General features: G+C 45.5%; 1 long non-coding RNA gene across 1 annotated transcript in view; it reads right to left on the bottom strand.

Annotated features, from left to right (window-relative positions):
- The window catches only part of LOC147731016 (uncharacterized), a 414,276-nt gene that overhangs the window by 84,288 nt on the left and 310,404 nt on the right, over positions 1 to 19,584 (bottom strand). The window lies entirely within an intron of this gene.

Genomic DNA, 19,584 nt, shown 5'->3' with positions numbered 1-19,584 from the left:
ACTACATGTTTTCCAGCGTGTTCGAGCCCAGAATGAAAGTGTTTGCATACTTTAGACCCGATAATTCTGGGCCCGGATACATCAGGACTAGAAATCCCTGCAGAACTGCAGGGGTTGTCCGCAGCTATTGCAGCCAGCTCCTGCTAACATCCTTCCGTGGGGGGAGGGGGAATCACTGGAAGGTCTCCTGGAAGCACTTTCCCCTTTCTACAATCAAATTAATCCTGAAATGTTTGCAGATTTAAACCCATAATATCACCCCAAAATGGAGCAAAACATGCAGCATTCACGGTGTCAAGGCACTAACGTGGGGCAAAGGGATCAGCAAAAGTGGGGCGGAAAAATGTGGGGTACTGAGGTGTGAAGAGACATGTTTTCAGGTGTTTTTTAAAGGCCACAAAAGAGATATAGGTAAGTAGGACGTTCCATAATTTGGCGGCTGCTACTGAGAAAGAGCGGCCATCCCATCTGGTCGTACGAAATCTGGGGATCATACATTTTTTGCAAGAGGAGGATCTCAATTGCCTCCCTGGAATGTACAATTGAAAACGCGACTTTAAGTGGGTGGGGCCCTTAAGATGATGAGCCTTAAAAACCAAGAACAAAGCCTTAAAGACAATGTGTTTCCTTACAGAAAGCCAGTGCAGGGAACAAATCCCCTTCCAAGTGCAATGTCTCTTGGGAATGTTCGGAATGAGACAAGCTGCCGCATTCTGTACAACTTGGAGTTTGTTTAGAGAGGAACTATTGATGTTCAGTGCTGTAGTCTAACCATGATGTAACCAGGGCAATGATGACTGACTGGTGCAGTGCCGATGGGATGTAGCTGATGTGTCCTCATGGAGTAGAATCAAATGCTGACGGTGCAACTGACCTGAGCATCAAATCTCAGAGCGTCGTCAAAGATGACCCCCAGGTTTTTGGCTGAACTGACGGGGAGGGAGCCTCAGACCACTGGCCACCACATGCTTGAGCAGATGGAGTTTTGAGAACTGAACACAAGCACTTCGGTCTTGTCTGCATTGATCTTCAAGGAGTTTAACTTCATCCAGCAAACAATGCTGGCCATACACTGAATAAACCTCCCCGCCACTCCTTGCAGGTCCTTAGAAATGGAGATGATGATTTGCGTGTCGTCAGCATATGACAGCACTTGAAAACCAAATTAATGCAGCAGGTCAGCTAGAGTGGCCACATAGAGATTAAAAAGAGTAGGACTCAGAGATGAGCACTGTGGTGCCCCATAGGGAAGACTGAAGGCCTTGCCTTAAAAATTCCACAGCTGACGGTCGGAACCCTGTTAGATATAAATGTGTGGAGGCTATCCCACTGACCACCACTTGCTGCAGAAACTGAACCATCTGTGCAGGGGAAAGGGTATTGAATGCTGCTGAAAGATCAAGATCAAGATAGCCACCACACCCTGATCAACCTGGGCACGGATGCTGTCAGAGGCCACAATGAGGGCAGTTTCTGTGCTGTGACCAGAGCAAAACCTGTTCTGTGAGAGATCAAGAATCCTCTGAACATCAATAAATTTCATCAGCGCCTGAATGATACATTTTTCCAGGATTTTAGCAGGAGCAGGGAGTAAGGAAATAGGATGGAGATTCTTCAAGTCATGGGGATCGGCGTTTCTTAAGGAGCAGCGTAATAGTCGCTTCCTTCCTGATGCCAGGATAGATTGCAGTTTGGAGCGTACAACTGAACACCTTGCATAGAAATTTGGCTTTTGGGTCCAGAGCAAGCTGGAGTATGGAATGCAGGCAGTGAGCAGGCTTATCAGAGGAGATTCCCTCTACCACAGGCGGGTCAAGGTTTCAGATGATGCTGATACCTTTTTCTTGGAAATAAACTGCAACTTTGTCACAGAACTTATGGGAGGAGTTAAGCACCTGTTGTCTCAGAGGTTCTGATAACTCCTTTATTACTTTAAACAGCATATTGGAGGAATTATTGGCAGCTCTAACCTTCTCTGTAAAAAAGCGTGATTTCTCTTGTACTACAGACTGTTTATAATTTTGAAGAAGTTCCTTCTGAGAGCAAACAGCTATGTCCTGGGGGTGGGGACCCCGGGCCATAGGGAGCCAGCCCTGGGAGGTCCCTAGGGCCATTAATCGCTTATGAAGGGGGATGCGGACCCCCCTTCTTTTTAACTTAGTGCCAGCCCCAGGGAGGTGGTGGTCCCGGGGCTGAAAATGGCCCAAGATGCCCCCCAACCCCTTTACATAAAGGCATTTCACCCCAGGGAGGTGGTGGTCTCCATGGCACTTTTTCTGGGAGGAGGGGGGTCTGCCTGGCCCCCCTCTTATATTATGATGAAGCCCGGGGAGGAAGTGGTCCCTGGGGCCATAAAAGGTCTTTGGTGGGGGCCGCACAGTCCCCTTCCTTTTAACTTTTGGCTTGCCTTGGCCCTGTGGAGGTGGTGGCCCTCGAGCCCATATTGGCAATGGGGAGGGAGGCCGCATGTGCCCACCTTCCCCTATTGTGTATAGAAATAAGCCCCAGGGACCTGGCCAACCCGGGGGCCAATGTTTAAACAAGCAAAGGAGACCGCACCTCTTCTTTTTATTTTTTATTTTTGTGGAGATTCGCAAACCATCGTGATTTTCTTGCCAATTGTTCTTTTTCTTAATGCTTTTTGGCACTGGCCAGGTCACTAGACCCAGCGGGGCAGGGTATTCCTACCCAGCCCCTTTATCTTTTTTGAATGCTTTTCTTTGGGACTTGGATGAGTCCGAGTCCCAAGATGGCTGCCAACACTTCCTGCTTACAGTGTTGGCAGCCAATCAGGTCTCTGCACGAGATTGGTAATTTTTGCAGACGATCCACGCCTCTAGATATACAAATTTGGTTTTCCTTTAATATCTCTACAACTAGTAAACGGATTTACACCAAATAACAAAAAGGGCTCTTTCCGGATCAAAGCTAGCTTTCTGCCAAATTGTTCGGGCTGTAGTCATGCCTAAAATCCCTATGGGAAATTGCATGGTGAAAAAGCGTTTTGGGACCCCCCTTTGTCTCGGGCCCTGCTTGAAAATCCCTCCAAAACTTTCAAGACAGCAGCTGAACAGAACGTTGTACTCATTTTGATAATTTCATGAAGATTGGTCAAAGACACTAAAGTTATTGGCAAAACAAAAAAGCATTTCAGTTTAGCTCCCGGGTCGGATAGGTACCCGGGGCATGAGGGACTAAAAAAAGAAGGAGGGCTCTTTTTAGCCCCGCGGACAACCGCCTCTCTGGGGTTTTATTTAGATTTGGTAGGGGGGATGTGTAGATGACCCTCCATTGGGCTCAGTGAGCCCTGGGTAAAATCACCTCCCCGGACAGCTACAATGCCACGCACTATATGTAGATCAATGTTCCCTCTAATTTTTTTCCTCTGTGTGTGTCAGTGTAGGGTCTCTGTGCACTGCAGACATGGCTATGTGCGCCAGGAACCAGACCGCACGTGTGGGTTCAGCGCCAAATATCACTCCAAACTTTTGCTTAAAAAATACAGCACCACGTTAAGGGTCTTAAGGCAGGTTTGCAATTTGGATACACACGCCATGACATGAATTGGTGACACACGAAGTATATGATTTTACTGCTGTAGGAGTTATGTTACTTGTTGTATTATAAATCTGGATGCAGAGACAAAAAGATGCAGCAAAATACCAATTTTAACTCTTGCCTGTCTCTGCTTTCTCCTCTTGTGCCTGTTTTCCTGTCTTTCTCTTCCTTCTTCTTTCCAGTTGGTGTGTTTCTCTCTCTTGCTGGCGGTCAATATGAGATGAGGAAAAATATATGGCAGTCCCCCAAAAAACAAGTGAGAGTGAACCCACCGGCTCAGATTAACCACTGGGCACATGTAATGAAGAAAAACGTGTGAAATGTAATGGGTATTATCATCTTCCTTTAAAGACAGCGAAGAGTTGTAGTGGCAGAGTTACAGGATAATAAATTACGGAGCCCCAAGAAGGAAGAGTTTGCATGTCACCTAAATCTTGAGATGGCTTTGTAGCACCACAACACAACATGGATAAAAATCAGTAGTTTTTATTAGTTGAAATGTTTAATTCCCAAAAATACAAGTGCTACGTTCAAATGGTTTGTTAATGGCCCCAGAAAACATGTGGTTATGTCAGGTGGCTAGCCTGTTCTACTATGGCATGAAACTGATATCAAGCGTATACCAAAAGCAGTAAGTTGCAAACTATTGGTAGTTACCAGTGGCAACAAAAAAAACAATGAATTTCTTTCTGTTAATCATTACGTGGAGATTGTGTGTTTGTTCATTTTTAAATTGCTGTTTTAAATGCATATATAGCTAGCTGGAGGGGAGATTTGATGCCGGCTTCCTGCAGTGTTAAACAACAGACACCCAGCTGCAAAGAAAGATTGTTTTTTTTTCTTTTCACTTCTTAGAGACAGAGTAGGAGGTTACTCTTTGCAATGGCAACCTTCTCCTCTTTTAACATTCTGCCTTCAGTGGCAAAAAACATTGAAGCAGGGCTGTAGTCTTAGGGGGGTTGTTGTGTTGTGAATGACTCCAAGGCAAATAGATCAGATTAGTCGCATGTCTAGTGAGTAGGTAGGCCCACAGTGAAACTAGATCAAAGAATAGTATTATGGAGCTGCAAGCAAGTAAGGGAAAGGGCAGAAAACAAAACTGGTTTTATTTATTGTAGAGCATGGGTACTCACAAACTTTCTCTCGGGGGCCAAATTTACAGTTGGGTTTGTGGACGAGGACTGCACCAGTGGGGGCGGGGTCAGTGGGGGAAGGGGCCGAGCTAGAGCAAAAAAAAACCTTTGACCATGAGGTTGAACACAGGCCCCTGCAGCGGACACCTTCGTCTACTGAGCCACCAGACCTGGCAAACACACATCTCTCGCTCTCTCTCTCTCTCTTTCTCTCTCTCTCTCTCTATATATATATATATATATACCGTCACGACCGTGACCAAGGCATAGGAATACCGAAATGCGTAGGATAGTCGCCTGCTGAACAAATGACTGAAGAATAAAAATATAATTGGAACTCACCTGTGAGAGTGTGACCTCCTTGATGTTTACACTGGGCTCAGTGAAAACAGGCGAGAAAATATATATATTATATATATATATATATATATATCTCCATCTATCTGTCTCCCTCCCTCTGTCTCCCTCTCTCTGTCTCCCTCCCTCTGTCTGTCTCCCTCTGTCTGTCTCCCTCTGTCTCTCTCCCTCTGTCTGTCTCCCTCTTGCTCTGTCTCCCTCTTGCTCTGTCTCCCTCTCTCTCTGTCTCCCACTGTCTCCCTCCCTATGTCTCCCTTCCTTTTTCTCCCTTCCTCTGTCTCCCTCCTTCTGTCTCCCTCCCTCTGTCTCCCTCCCTCTGACTCCCTCCCTCTATCTCCGTCTGTCTGTCTCCCTCTGTCTGTATCCCTCACCCTCCCTCTATCTCCCCTTACTCCCTCCCTCTGTCTCCCTCTGTCTCCCTCCCTCTGTCTCCTCTCTCTCTGTATCCCTCTCCCTGTCTCCCTCTGTCTGTCTCTGTCTCCCTCCCTCTGTCTCCCTTCCTCTATCTCCCTCCATCTATCTCCCTCCCTCTATCTCCCTCTGACTGTCTCCCTCTGTCTGTCTCCCTCTCCCACCCTCTGTCTCCCTTGACTCCCTCCCTCTGTCTCCCTCTCTCTCTCTGTCTCCCTCTCTCTGTCTTCCTCCCTCTGTCTCTCTCTGTCACCCTCTGCCTCCCTTCCTCGGTCTCCCTCTTTCTCCCTCCCTCTCCCTCTCCCTCTCTCCCTCTGTCTTGCTCCATCTCCCTCTCCATCTCTTTCTCTCTGTCTCTCTGCCTCTCTATCTCTGTCTCTGTTTGTCTTTATCTTTGTCGGTCTCTGACTCTGTCTGTGTCTGACCCTGTCTCTGTCTGTCCCTGTCTATATCTGTCCCTGTCTCTGTCTCCCTCTCTCTGTCCCTGTCTCTGTCTCTATCTCTGTCTGTCTATATCTCTATCGTTGTCTGTCTCAGCCTCTATCTGTCTCTGTCTGTCTCTGCCTCTATCTCTTTCTCTATCTGTCTCTCTCTCTCTCTGTCTCTCTCTTTCTCTCTGTCTCCATCGCTCTCTACCTCTGTCTTTCTCTACCTCTATCTGTCTCTGCCTCTATTGGTCTCTGCCTCTATCTGTCTCTGCCTCTGTCAGGCTGTCCCTGTCTCAGCCTCTATCTAGCTCTGTCTGCCCCTGTCTCTATATGTCTCTGCCTCTATCTGGCTCGGTCTCTATATGTCTCTGCTTCTATCTGTCTTTGCCTCTGTCTGTCTATATTTGTCAGCCTGTCCCTGTCTCTGTCTGTTTCTGTCTCTCTCTCTCTCTGCCTCGGGCAGTGCACAGTACTGGGTCTACATGTCCCCGTCACCGACCAAAAAAAACCCAATAATCCAATGTATTTAAAACCCAACATGCTCCTTTGTATATGTCCTGGTTTTAAAACAAACTCCCAAAATGTATCTATGTATTAAGTAGGTTAACTACTATGATCATCAATCCAATTCTACCAATGTGTGGGTGGGCGGGAGGAATCAACAGGGAATGAAAGACCGTTGGGCTACATACAACACACAGGCCATAACAGGCAGCAGGCACCACCACCACTGAGACTGTCCAGCAGCCTCTGTGGCGACACTCACTGAAGAGCCAAACAGAGCAAGGCTGAGGGATAATTGTGGGCCATTGTTAAAATATTCTTGTTAATTGCAGTGCAGTAGGGTGCTGTAATTAACAGGAACACATTCACTAGTGCCCACGATCAGCCCTCAGCCACGGTCCATTAAGAGAAGAAATGCAGCAAGCCCAAAAGCATGACGTGCGCTTTACACGTCGTGCTTTTGAACTTGATGCATGCCTTTGCTTAATAGAGCACAGCTGTGGGCTGATTGTGGGCACTTGTGAATGTATTCCTGTTAATTGCAGCACCCTACTGCGCTGCAATTAACAGGAATATTTTCACAAAGACCCACAATCAGCCTGCAGCCACGGCCGATTAAGAAAGAAAAGTAGCAAGTGAAGGAGACACTTGCTTTAGAACTCGACCCTGGAACCTTAAAATCACAGTTTTTTGCAAATGCTCTCCCGGGATGTGTGCGCGCTTCACCAGGGACACTGCGAGCTCGGGCTCACTGAGGTGCGCGGGCGCCCAGGGGCGCAGGTTACAGGGAACAGTGGTGCAGATATATTAGTTTTAAAAGTATCCATTAGTCTACTAAACAGCAAACAAGTCACCTTTATCATGTCTTTCCTGCAATGGGAGGAAGAGGCTGGCTAGTATTAATTTCCATATCAGGTTGTTGCAAAACATGAAAAACAGATCTCAGAGCAGTAATGGTTTTAGCTGTACATAGTAAAACAGTCTTTTGGTACTATTTGTCTGGCAGATGCTGGAGAACCTGAGCTTTAGAATGGTTTTGTGTGGGCTTTACCAGGGAACATCTCACTAATCAAAGAATTCTATTTATACCTGTATTAATGTTCAGAATACACCAATAGTTAAGTATAAGTTGTTGTGTGTCGATTTAGAGACTGTATATAGATTTCCCGACTCATGCCCTTATATAGGTACAATTCACATTGCCCTTATTTAGGCATAGAAATCCAGCCCTAATTTAGGCATTGCTCATGCTAACCAAATACAGGCATGGTCAACTACATCCAGTCATCTTCGTCACAAGGAGTTCTTGGAAAACCACACTCTTAAGCCTTTAGGATTTCCCCTTGCCTGGATATTGATTTCTCCAATAACTCATTTATTATGCATGAACATCTATTCCTTAGGGGTTCATTCATGATGTTCTTGTGCCTGACTTTTACGTCAATACTGGCATTCCAAAACACCTTCAAGGTATAAATATATCTTCACTTGCAATGGCAAACCACGGTACGGTGCAGTTCGGCTACCTACTTGCATGGCACGGGTCGCCAGAGCAAGTTTGGAAGGAAGTTGAGTTCCCAACTGACACACTGACCAAACGCTGTCATCCTCCTCGCAGAGAATCCAGCTCCAATGTTTCTGACTCCCCTTGCGGGGTGTTAGAGATCGAGTCCCGGAAAAGAGATACCAACCTCTCTCATTCTAAGGTATGGAGCCGACGAGAACCTAGAGAAACTTTTGGCCCCTCTTGGCAAAACTTAACTTAAACTAAACTAGACTATAGCTAAACAGCACCTACTTCTTAACTCGTACCATACTTAGGTTAGGTACACTGGTGTAGGATTATTTTAGAAGCACCAGTTGTGTATTTTAGGCTATGTTATTTATGTATGTATTTTTATGTATGTCATAGCTACAGACCATGCTATTGCAGTATTGTTTTATCTTACTGCTAACGCCGTACTTATTATACTTCGCATTCTGTCTCACGATTGTAGCAGTTCATATCTCTTGCACGAGAAATAAGACTGTTCAATAAACCCTTTTATTGAAACGCCTGTCTCTCTATTTCTGTGCAACTCTGTAGAAACGAAGCATGCAGTAGTGATTGAGTGAAACTGTTATCTATTGTTTCCATGATTCTGAGATTGTTCCAATTCTAAAGGGAAACAAAGTTGTCATGTTTATGCGGTTGTCAGAAACGAATCCCTTCTTATTCATTAGAGAAGTTTCTAGTGACCTCTGAGTTAGCTCACACAAGTAATTAAGTGTAATATACTCGATAGAGATATATTGACTTCAGTCCTATGTCAAAACTATAGTGTATATTATTACAATGCACAGAGCCTATCAGGGATATAGGAACTACACTACAAAGGCAAATCCATACTTTTGTACATCACTCTCAGAAAATCTGTTAAGGAAAGTAGTACAGTTTGATTGGAAGGGTAAGGATCGCAAGTGCCACCAGTTCTTATCTGAAACGCGGTGTCACATTCAGGACCCCACTGGATATTCTAGCTTTCAGTTATCGCTTGGTTACCGGCCCTCATAATACTGGAAATGGCTTGAGAACACTGGGAGCAACAAAAGATGACAAAAAAACTATATCATACCATACCATAAGTTAGTTCATGGCGGGGTAGTTAAAAACACTTCTCTATTGACTTCAGAAAAATCAATGCCTTTGCTCAATTTGGACCTATGCCATAAGACAGGTGTAAAACAAGCTAAGTATATGGCTGACTGAGACTTCACCACTGTTAACTGGCAAATACCTCTGGCCACTGACTACAAATAGAATACATAAATTATCAATTGTAAGATAATTGAATGGACTCTTCTCAAAAGACATCCTTTCTTAAAATCAAGCATCAATGAGACCAAACTTCTGTGATAAAATCGTGTATAGCAAATGCAAGTGGTTTATGGAAAATGGCTTTAAAGGAATATAATCACACTAGGAAAAAATCCATGATTACCATCTAAAGAAGACCAAACTGATTCAAACTGATTCATCAATTTGATCTTCTTTAAGCATACCAGGAAAAATTCTGTGTTTAGAGTGCTCATGTGTATAGAAGATCAAAATGATACATCAGTTTGATCTTCTTTAGACACGAGCACACTCATTGAGGAAATTTTCCTGGTGCTTTAATAATACTCTAAAACCAAGTGACAAGCATCAAGGACATACCTTTTTGCTCTATTTGATATATTTGCCCAAGAAGTATGGAAAGGTGGTTGTGTACCATATGGACGCATCAGTTTTCACACTGCATTGATAGCCTACAGTTTGCAGTGCATCTTTGTCACTGTCCTGATGAAGACCCCACTGAAGTTATTTATTCAGAGATTGAAACATCTACAACATATAATTTACTGCTTTTTTGGATCTAGGACCAACTGGGCAGAAATTTACATTTGAAACTCCCCTCCCCTTAGTTAATCCCACAATTTTTGCAGACAATTTTTGATCTTTACCTGTATTTGAGTATTTTTTTTACATTTTTTTCTGCTTGTACACAACTGATGGGCACCATGCCTTCAATATGCGCCTTTATTATGATCACCTTGTTAAATGTGGTTTACGCTGTTTTACACTTGCCAGTATCACCACTTGTATTTGCTATAAACGATTTTCAGGGGCGGCCGAAAGTGGTGGGGTGGACAAAGTGCCCCACTGCTTCCAAAAAACAAAATAAAACACCTGCTCCCTCCAACAGCTCATAATAAAACACATCCTCCTTACAAAAGCCCAAAATAAAACACTCTCTCACTCCAAAGCCCCCCTACGCATGCATCTTTTGGGTGTAGTGGAAATTGGTTGTGGGATGAAAGATTTTCTGAATATACATCACATATCATATATTTTGGTCGCTATATAGATGACATTCTTTGCATATGGCAAGGACTTAAAGGAAGACTAGAGCTTTTTCTTCATGAAATTAACATCAACAAATGGAACATTTAGATGACATCTCATCTCTACAAATCTGAAATTGATTTCCTGGATCTCACCAGTTACGCTCGAGATGGTAACCTACACTCCAAACTTTTCCATAAACCAACAGCTGCCAATTCGATGTTGGCGGCAGATAGCTGTTATCCACCTAAAACTATTGAGAATATCCCAAGAGGTGAATTCCAAAGAATGAGGAGACATTGTGGTGACACTAAAATATAAAGAGGCAGTGCTACACAATTGATTGACAGATTGGAACAACCAGGCTACCCATGAGTAAAATTGGAAAGGGCAGCACAGGATTGTGAGAAAATCCTGCTTCAACCTAAAAGACCGCCAGAGGATTCTGATAATACACAAACAATCAGGTTTCTTACCAACTATCATAATGGCCACCACTCGATTCGAAAAACATTTAAGAAACACTGGTACTTCCTGGCACGGAATACTTCTATCAAGGTTCCAATATCAGTTTTCCCTCAAATGGGCTTTAGACGAGCTAAAAACTTACAACAAATTCTATGCAAATCAAAATTAATTGACAGGAGAAACGAAACAAGACGTAATATTCTGGTGAAACCGGTTGGATTTTACATGTGCCACAACTACAATCCCTGCAAACTTGGCATCAACAAGTAGATTCAGTTTACTGTTCCTGCTCAGCCTACACTGAAAATATGAGGCTAGATAAACTGCAACTCTTTTTTTGTAATCTACATCATCTTATGCCCCTGCAATAAACTATATGTAGGAAGTACTATCAGACCACTCAAATCCAGGATTTTGGAACAGTACATAAACATAAACAGAGAGAAGGTAGGCCCTCCGCTCACCAAACATTATCACAAATTTCATGAACAACAAAAAACTTTCCAGTTTTTGGGCGTAGAACACATTAAAATCAACACTAGAGGTGGAAACTGTGAATTAAGATTGAGACAATGAGAAAGCAAACTTATCTTGAAGCTTCAAACTGTGGACAAAGGACTAAACAAAGATGCAGAAATGCATTTTTGGCTAAATTAAATATAGCTCTACTCTCTTGAGTCTCCTTGTCCTGAACCATGTACTGTAACAACATGTATGATCACGTTCTTTCTCCTTCTTAATATCACCAGAGATGAGCAAAGCTGTCGTGTTCTTCACAGTGATATTACATCCTTCTTATACAATATGACTATGTCGGGGTAGGACCGGTTTTGACATTTGGGCCCTAATCCATCTCGGAGGCCAACTATACCTTGCCTATCCCTTTATTATCCCCTTCCGGCTGGACATTCATAATTCTCATCTTGTGACTTTAGATTTGCCGGTTGCCACTCTTTTTGGTCTTTTTTTCTACCTATCCCTCTACCCTTTCTGGTTTTATTACTCGTGAATAGACTTCTTTCGTTCTGCTTGATTTGATGGTTTCAATTATCTTACCTATTTCATTTGATACTCTATCGCTCTTTCCATATGTTATACTGTAAATTGTCAGTTTCCATTTCCATCCTGTTCACTTTTATTCCCCAGCTCTTTCTTATGCCTTTTTCGTGTTTACTCACTCCGTAGCACCTATTTTCCTTTTAGCAGCCCTTTATAATTGGCCAAATAATATTTGTCTGCGATTGTCTTCTCAATCATGTACTTTATATTTGATCTCCTTCATTCTATTTTTGTGTTTGCCCATTTCCTAGTCTTTATATTTTGTCCATCGGCCCTTCATAAATGCCAAATCATATTCTATGTGATCTTCTTGCTGTTTGATTTTTAGAAAGCATGAGTTTGAGAGGTTTCAATCTAACTCTTAAAATTGAGAATTTGAGTACTTAAATAATTACCGTAAGAACCACTGTAAGTATACATTGTGTAAAGAGGCGTAGAGGCAGCACCATTTATGAAGTAATTCACAAAGGCAAAGTATTCTGAAAATATGTTCTTCTTTGTATTGATGTTTTTGTTTTAGGGGTGCACAGGACAGCCAACGCGTTTCGCTCCACACCTTGGGAGCTTCGTCAGGGCGAAGTCAAATGAGATTACACAGACAGTAGTATACTGGTCCAGGCCAAACAGGCAATATAAGGCTCAGTCAGAATCCAAATAGACATACAGTGAACAAAGTCAAGAAAGTCACATGAAAATATGTGCAGGAACTGAGCGCAACAAGGACCGATTAGCGGTGAATAAGGTTCCAGGGCAATTAGAATGTATTGAAGCAACATAAATATGGGGTTCTTGAAGCGAATATTGTAGAGACGAGGTCTGTCTTGAAACAACTTGGCAGACCTTAATAAGCTGCCAAGTCCACTCGTTCTCAGTGCGAGTGCTGTAAGCAGTGAGTCCCCCGTATCAACTGTGTAGGCTACCCAGTTTCTAAGAAATATATGGTGGCCTCGTGTTTTCTGTGGGTTTAAATAAACAAAAGCATTTTCTATCTCCTTTGGATTTTACCAATTCATAGTTCTGTTTTGTGTTCACAGTGCCTCTGCGCCTTTTTCGCACCTAATAGGTAAAGGTTTGCCACAATACAGGAAGAATGCGGTTGCTCACCTTGCCAACATTATTGTCTACAGATCCAATTGGAACACAAGTTTTCGCCATTTTAGGGATATTTTTCAGCCCCAGAAAATAAAATCCTGGTGGGTGGTATGATATTTAGCCTATATCACCATAAAGAGAAAATTAGACCCTCAAGTGCCAAAGATTAAAGGATCCAGGACTTGGCATTTCCCAGAATAAAAAGGTGTTGAGAGGTTTCTAGGAGTTATTGGGCCATTATTGACAATTACCCTTCTCCAGCTTCAAAACTCAAATATTTAGAAATGCCCTGACTCAGTGTGATTGTTGGAGGAGGTACAGCTGAGAGCATGAAGAGAAGCAGAGCAAAGGTGATGAAGAAGAGCAAAGAAATGAAGACAGGAAGTAGATGAGAGAAGGTCATTGTAGGCAGGCAAGAGGAGTAGAGGAGATGACTAGCAGAGTGAAGAGGTGAGAAGGAGAGAATGAGAGATTGGAGAAGAATATTGGAGGTGGACCACAGGAGAGGAGAAGAAGAAAAAGGAAGGCAAAATACCACCCTGCATCTAACAACAACACGTGAGAGGCCAAGACATTGCTGAGTTCCGTATGCCATACACTCCTCTTAGAGTCCTGGACATGGGAATGGGGAAAACTGGTGGCCAGGTCTGTTTAAACAGATTATGGTTATGGATTAGCATGGTTAGGGGAGCACACAAAAAGTAAAACTTGAGATTGAATATATATTAGAAGAGCACAAGGCTGATTTTCTCTCCTGGAGAAGGAAACATGAGCATAGGTTTAATCAATCAAACACCGCAAAAGGGAAGAAGCTTGTAATTGATGCGGTATTAGACAGCAATGTTCCCCTTACTCCTCTTTTTGACCAAGACCAGGAATTGTGAAAAAAATTAACATTGATACTTGTCTTTCTATATTTACATCGATAATGAAGACTCCTCAATGGAACGTGGTACCTTCCAAAACAGCCCAACTAGTCCGAAGAAGAGAAAGCTTGGGAAATTGGCCACAAAGAACCACAGCTTTTTGAGATTTTATGAGCTTCCTAATAAACTCATTTTTGCACCTGTATGTTCATGTTGTGTCTTCTGTGCCACTTTACAATGGTTTTGTTTTTTATTTATTCTGGAAGCCATTGATTGTAATTGGTAAAAACTGTATGAATTTTGTAGTTAATCAAATCACATTGTTATATCAAGAATAATAAAATTGAATGTTTATATGGTGTTGGTGTGCTTTAAACTTGTTCAAATTAATTTGTTTCTAAAAATGTTTAATTGTTAGAAAAATTGCTGATATCGTGGTATTGGACCTCTCGACGTGCAAAAGCAAGAATTGCAAATGTCACTTGGCTTGACATATCAACGTTCCTCTTCATTCATGTGTGAGTTTAGGCATTAACTAACTCATCATGCATGCACTCTCACTATGCCTTGCACTAGTAGACCATTCATCCATCCACTCACTCATTCTTGAGTTTACCCACTCACTCATCCAAGAAACAAGAAATGCAAGATAATTTACATGAATATTAAAAGGAGAAAAAGAAAAATCCTGCCAACTACATTTCTCAGGCATATGTTTGCAATAAACAGCAAGTGAAAAGGGAACAGTGGTCGTCCGTTTTTGGCATGGTATTATTCATTGTGAAAACACACACTCTAATAACTCTACCTTTGAATGCACATTTAACATATGCTTTTTCACAATTAATATCTCAGCCCTACTACCCATGTCGTAATTTTTCATAATAAACAGATCACACCTCTGGCATGTGACATAACGCCTCCAAACAAATCAATTGGCCTTTCATTTCAACTATAGGGTTGTCAATATAACAAACTCAAGATTCCTGTATTGAGCACATGCTTTTCCAGAAGGCATACATCAGGCATGAAATGACAAATATTTACAAATTTACAGTGAGCAAAACAATATACAATCCCTTCTATGGTGCCTAACAATGATTATCACACTGTAAAACTTCTACACCAAGATTTTCAGAGGGGGTTTTCAACACATTGTATTATGGATGAAGAACCTACATAAAGAAAAAAACACAATTTTGACAAGGACCTATGAGTCATGATTTATGATGATTGCTTAATACACTCAGATGTGTTTGTTGGCTCTCTTATTTGTGTCACTTATTTTTTTCGATGTATGGTCAATGAGCAAATGGCCAATTGAGGTGGGCAATGTGGGTCTACTGATACAGTGATTATGCCAGGTGATCACGTCAGGTTTCCCTGGATGCTTTTGTTTGTACAATATTGTATTACCTACAAAGCTTTTCCATGGATGGCTATTATTGAAAGAGTCAAGAACTGCACACAAATGTGGCTAATGGTTCACTGTGCTTGCTCATCCTAACCGTATGTCTGAGGAATCTATACATTAGCTATAATCTGCTGTTGTAAGACTTTCGTTTTCAAAAGAAATTATTTTTTCATTAATAGCCTTTCTTTTTCTCAGAAGTCTTGTGAAAGGCGGTAATGCTGGTGCAAAATTTGTTTGGACTGGACGGTTACCTGAAAGCAACTCAAAGCAGGGCTCTGCATTGCTTTGTATTACTTTTTGTCAGGGATGTGTTCCATGGGTGGTACATGGGTGCTCCCACCTAACCACCCAATCAATCAATCAAACAGATTTGTAAAGCGCGCTACTCACCCGCTAGGGTCTCAAGGCGCTGGGAGGGGAGGAGTCGCTACTGCTCGAACAGCCAGGTCTTGAGTTGTTTCATGAAGGAGAGATGGTCCAGGGTCAGCCGTAGGTGGGTGGGGAGGGAGTTCCATGTCTTGGCCGCCAGGTAGGAGAAGGACCTTCCTCCGGCGGTGGATCTGCAAATTTGTGGGACAGAGGCGAGGGCGAGGCTAGCGGAACGGAGCTGGCGGGTGGGTGTGTAGAATGTGAGGCGGCTGTTGAGGTATTTCGGGCCCATGTCGTGGAGAGCCTTGTGTGCGTGGGTGAGGAGTCTGAACGTGATCCTCTTGCTGACAGGGAGCCAGTGCAGGTCTTTCAGATGTGCAGAGATGTGGCTGTGGCGGGGGATGTCCAGGATGAGTCGTGCAGAGGCGTTCTGTATGCGTTGGAGTTTTTTCTGGAGTTTGGCTGTGGTTCCAGCGTAGAGGGTGTTCCCGTTGTCCAGACGGCTGGTGACGAGGGCCTGGGTGACCATCTTCCTGGTTTCGTTGGGGATCCACCGGAAGATCTTTCGGAGCATGCGCAGGGTGCTGAAGCAGGAGAACGAGACGGCATTGACTTGCTTGGTCATCGTGAGGGAGGAGTCCAGGATGAAGCCCAGGTTGCGTGCATGTTCCGTTGGCTTGGGTGCGGTGCCCAGGGCAGGGGGCCACCAGGAGTCGTCCCAGGCAGAGGGGGATGGTCCCAGGATGAGGACTTCCGTCTTGTCTGAGTTCAGTTTCAGACGGCTGAGCTTCATCCATTCCACAACGTCTTTCATTCCTTCCTGGAGGCAAGCTCTGGTGGTGGCGGGGTCGTTGGTGAGGGAGAGGATCAGCTTGGTATCGTCGGCGTAGGAGATGATGTTAAGGTTGTGTTGGCGTGCGATGGCTGCGAGAGGGCTCATGTAGACGTTGAAGAGGGTGGGGCTGAGTGAGGATCCTTGCGGAACGCCACAGATGACTTCGGTGGCCGCGGATCGGAGCGGGGGGAGGCGGACTCTCTGGGTTCTTCCGGCGAGGAACAAGATGATTCACTCCAGGGCCGCTCCTTGGATTCCGGTGTTGCTGAGGCGCTGTATCAGGGTGCGGAGGCATACGATGTCGAAGGCTCCTGAGAGGTCTAAGAGGATGAGGGCAGCCGTTTCCCCGTTGTCGAGCAGGGACCTGATGTCATCAGTAGCTGCAATGAGGGCGGTCTCGGTGCTGTGGTTTGCTCAGAAACCAGACTGTGAAGGGTCGAGGGATCCGTTGGTCTCGAGGAAGGCGGAGAGTTGTCTGTTGACGGTCTTCTCGATTACTTTGGCCGGGAAAGGGAGGAGCGAGATGGGGCAGAAGTTCTTGAGTTCTGTGGGGTCCACTGTTGGTTTTTTCAGGAGGGCGCTCGGCTCGGCATGTTTCCAGCTCTCCGGAAAGGTGGCGGATGCGAAGGAGCTGTTGATGATGTTCCGGAGTTGGGGTGCGATGATGGAGTCGGCTTTGTTGAGGATGTGGTGTGGGCAGGGGTCGGTTGGGGAGCCGGAGTGGATGGTGTTCATCAGGCGGGTGGTGTCTTCGGTGGAGACAGGGGTCCAGGTGCAGAGGGTGGTGGTGGGGGGCGTTGGTTCGGTGGTTGGGTGTGTGGTCTGTGCGCCGAAGCTGTTGTGTATGTCGGCGATCTTGTGGTGGAAGAACAAGGCGAGTGAGTCGCAGAGGTCTTGCGAGGGTGTGAAATTGTTGTTGCAAGCGCTGGGGTTAGAGAGCTCTTTCACGATGCTGAAGAGTTCCTTGCTGTTGTGGGTGTTGTTGTCCAGTCGTTCTTTGAATGTAGTCCTTTTGGTGGTGCGGATCAGCTGGTGGTGTTTGCGGGTGGCGTTCTTGAGGGCTGTCATGTTTTCTGTTGCCTGGTCGTGGCGCCAGGCTTTCTCTAGGGAGCGGCAGGTTTTCTTGGAGTTTTTGAGGTCGTTGGTGAACCACGGGCCTTTCCTGCTGCCGGATCTGCTGGGCGGGTTCTTCAGTGGTGCGAGGTCGTTGGCGCAGTTGGTGAGCCACTGTGTGAGGTTGTGGGCTGCTTCGTTGGGGTCCGTCGTACTGGTGGGTGGGTTCTGGCTGAGGGCTGTGGTGAGCTGGTCGGCGGTGATCTTTCTCCAGCTTTTACGGGGAACGTGTTGCAGGTGGTGGTGGGTCGTTGTTCTCCTGAAGTTGAAGTGGACACAGCTGTGATCTGTCCAGTGTAGTCCGGTGGAGTGGCTGAAGGAGATGTGCTTGCTGGAAGAGAAGACGGGGTCAAGCGTGTGGCCGGCGTAGTGGGTGGGGGTGTTCACCAGTTGCTTGAGTCCGAGGTTGGTGAGGTTGTCCAGCAGGGCGGCGGTGTTGCGGTCCTTGTTGTTCTCTAGGTGGAAGTTGAGGTCCCGTAGGAGGATGTAGTCTGAGGAGGTGAGGGCGTGCGGACTGACGAAGTCTGCGATGGCTCCGCTGAATTGTGTGCGTGGTCCCGGGGGTCTGTAGATGGGAGTGCCTCTGAGAGTGGTCTTGGGGTCGGTGTGTATCTGGAAGTGAAGGTGCTCGGCAGTGGTGAGGGTGTAGTCCGAGTTGGTCGTGATGCGGATGGTGTTTCTGTGGACGATGGCGAGGCCTCCTCCGGTTTGGTTGACGCGGTCCCTCCGGGTGATCTTGTAGCCATGCGGGATGGCTATGGCGATGTTGGGGGCTGTAGGTTTCATCCAGGTTTCTGTGAGGAAGGCGACGTCTGGTGATGTTGTATCGAGGAGGTTCCAGAGTTCGATGGCGTGCCTGTGGAGAGAGCGGGTGTTGAGCAGGATGCACTTGAGGTGGTTGTTGCTGGTGCTCGGTTTTGGGGGTGCGGTGCAGGTTCGGAGGCAGGTGAGTTTGCAGGCGTGGCAGGTGAAGGGTCGGTGGGTGTGTTTCGGGGTGGCTCGGTAGCAGGCGGGGTTCCGGCCGGCGTTGATTGTGTGGAGGGTGGCAGCGTTGTAGGTCCGTCGGGTGCGCTGGCATCGTCGAGGACCAGGGTTCCTGGCACTAGGTGCAGGCCAGGCACGGACGGGCGCAGACGGGCTTGCCTTTGGCACGCCTTCGGTGCGCCAGCGGCGCGCCCGCTGTGCAAACGCTGGGGCTCTGCCATAAATGGCGAAGTGGGAGGGAGGAGCAGCTGGGAGGCGGGAGCGGGCCGGCGAATGGAAAGGGGTACAGAAGGAAAGGAAAGGGGCCGCAGGGGAGCAGCGGCGGGGAACAGCGGGAAGACGGAGGCGAGGGGGCAGGTCACGAATACAGTGGAAACAGAGGCAAATACAGGCACAACAGTATAAATACGAGGGGGCAAGACACAAGTATAATAACAACAGTGACAAAATGCAGGTAGAGAAGAAACCTAAACACGAGGGGGCAAGTCAGAGATATGATGCAAACAGCGAGGATAAGCAGGCACAGAGGAGCCAACAACGGAGCGCGGAATACTTAGCTGCAGGGCAGCTGCAAGAAGGTGGCAGCAGGGGGAAGCCTGGGCTCACTCACGGGGAGTCATGCAGCGCAAGGAGCGACCGGCCATGAAGCAGGGGTCCTATAGTACTAATACTAGCAAACAGGTTCTTGCACCACAAAAGAATGCCTTTTTTGAGGGTCGCATTAGCTTGGACAACTGTTTTATTTCTACAAACTTTTCTAACTTTGTATGTGTGTTACACTGTTCAGCACGCATCGAAAGTGGGAACAGTTTCAAAGTTTGCCTAGGCATAGCAATTTGTACTGGAAGAGTAACCTTTCAGCAGAAAACCTATAGTAGACATAACACAGATAGCTGTCAGCTATGATGTAAAGGTGGATGTTTTGCACTAGGCAGCCTAATTGTGTGCCAAGCGTTAGAAAGGGAGCAATACAATGCTATATCTTGGTATATATGGCGCCTTCCTGCTCTCTCCCTCTTACACAATGCTGTACAGCAACATTGGTTGCTGAATTGCGTTGATGACATCTTTGTAAATTTGCCCGCCCCTCAATCTTTAACAACCTAATTGCGTCAAACATATCACCTT

The sequence above is a fragment of the Lissotriton vulgaris genome, chromosome 2_1 (assembly GCF_964263255.1).
Source record: "Lissotriton vulgaris chromosome 2_1, aLisVul1.2, whole genome shotgun sequence".
NCBI classification, from domain to species: Eukaryota; Metazoa; Chordata; class Amphibia; order Caudata; family Salamandridae; genus Lissotriton; species Lissotriton vulgaris.
This window is presented reverse-complemented; position numbering and strand designations above follow the sequence as displayed.